General features: G+C 55.4%; 1 long non-coding RNA gene across 1 annotated transcript in view; it reads left to right on the top strand.

Moving 5' to 3' along the window:
• Positions 1 to 553: 553 nt before the first annotated feature.
• The window catches only part of LOC107183948, a 3,839-nt gene continuing 2,446 nt past the window's right edge, over positions 554 to 1,946 (top strand). Inside the window, exon 1 of the long non-coding RNA XR_001514764.1 lies at positions 554 to 701. This is a non-coding gene — a long non-coding RNA (uncharacterized LOC107183948). The remainder of the gene's footprint in view (positions 702 to 1,946) is intronic.

The following is a 1,946-nucleotide window of genomic DNA, read 5'->3' as shown; positions in this document are numbered from 1 at the left end:
AGGGAACTTGCTGGGATTCACCCGGAATGGGCACCCTGACTCCCCAGGCTCAGCCCCCCAGAGAGGGCATGGGATCCCCAACATCCTACTTCCCCTTCAGCCCCACCAGCGCTCCCCTCCCCCCGACTCATTTAAACGTTAATCAGAGGAGGAGGCCCCTCGTGCTGCTGCCTGTGATGACAGGTCTGTCTCGGCCTGAAGTCCTTCCTTAGCCACCCGAGTGGCAGCCCCTCAAGGGCCCGCAGGCCCGGGTGGCTGTGCAGGAACGGCCATGGGACTGGGTCATTGGTGCCTTGGTGTTTGGTGGCCTCTCCAGGAAGGTGGCAAAATGCACAGGAGCCCTAGGCAGTTTGGCCCAGTGGATAGAGCGTCAGCCCATGGACTGAAGGGTCCTGGGTTCGATTCCGGTCAAGGGCACATACCTCAGTTGCAGGCTCCATCCCTGGCCCTTGTTGGGGCCTGGGCAACCAATCAATGTCTCTCCCTCTCTATACATTAATGGTTCTCTCTGTCTTTCCCTCTCCCTCCCTCCCACTCTAAAAACCAGTGGAAAAATATCCTCAGATGAGGATTAACAACAACAACAACAAAAGTGACAGGAGGACTTCAGCCGTGTGCTCTGCAGGGGCCGGGAGGCCAAGGTCGGCCTTGCTCAGCACCTGGAGGGACAGCGCGTCCCAACATCAAAGCCTGGCCGCCAGGTGAGGAGGGAAAATCGATGTCGGGCTGAGGGATTAATGCAGAGGAGCCAGGATGGGGACAGGACGATGTTGGGGGGGCGGGGGGGTGCCAGGCCGACCGGGCTCCACACCCCCGAGCACCTTCCACCTACGTCAGAATGTGCTGCAGGGCGGCCAGGCGAGCAGCTCCATCCATCTGGCCCTGGACGTCCCCAGTGGGGCGGCTGGGCTGCTTGCCCGATTTCGGCAGAACTGCTGACTCTGCACTGGGCGGTTCCCACAGAGGAGCCAAAGGCCTTGAACAGCCAGCCAGAGACTCCCGGGGACCCAGTACCAGCTGGGCCCCTGACTCCATCGCTGGTAAGCCCCAAGAGACTGGGCTGAAGGGTATCTATGGGGGGCTGCCTGGGGTCCACCTCTCTAGCTGGCCCAGGTTATTACATATTACAGAGTGAGCCATAGCGTTATTTTATTATTTATGCAAAACATGATGAAGAAAAAGAGCAATCGATGCAAAAATATCACTATAAAAACACCAGCTATTTGCCCTAACCGGTTTGGCTCAGCGGATAGAGTGTTGGCCTGCAGACTGAAGGGTCCCAGGTTCGATTCCAGTCAAGGGCATGTACCTTGCTCGCGGGCATATCCCCAGTAGGGGGTGTGCAGGAGGCAGCTGATCAATGATTCTCATCGATGTTTCTAACGCTCTATCCCTCTCCCTTCCTCTCTGTAAAAAATCAATAAAATATATTTTTTTAAAAAAATAAACAAACTCAGTTGTTTAAAAAACGAACAAAAAACACGAGCTAGTCAACCCCCTGACCCCTTCCATAGCATTTCGGGTCAGGCAGCTTTCCTTGGTGCCGCCTTCCTGTGTGCCGGGGATATGTGTCCCTGTGGCTAACACCTCAGTAGACACTCAGCCTCTCGATGTGTGGGTGCCCCATGGTGCTCCCAGCCCATCGACCCCTGTGACGACATTAAAGATGTCCCGAACCTTCCTATCAGGAAGAGACCTCAGCCGGAGGCTCTGCCATGGAGAGACCCAGCCTGGCCTGACCGGGGTGGCTCAGAGGTTGAGTGTCAACAAATGAACCAAGAGGTCACGGATTTGATTCCCTGTCAGGGCACATGCCCAGGTTGTGGGCTCAAGCCCCAGTAGGGGGCATGTAGGAAGCAGCCAATTGATGTTTCTATCTCTCTATCCCTCTCCCTTCCCCTCTCTCTCAAAACCAATAAAGAACATGTTTGCTTTTTTTTTTTTTT

Source organism: Myotis davidii, unplaced genomic scaffold (assembly GCF_000327345.1).
Source record: "Myotis davidii unplaced genomic scaffold, ASM32734v1 scaffold223, whole genome shotgun sequence".
Classification (NCBI taxonomy): domain Eukaryota; kingdom Metazoa; phylum Chordata; class Mammalia; order Chiroptera; family Vespertilionidae; genus Myotis; species Myotis davidii.
The sequence above is the reverse complement of the archived record's forward strand: the minus strand, read 5'-3'. Positions and strand labels throughout refer to the sequence as shown.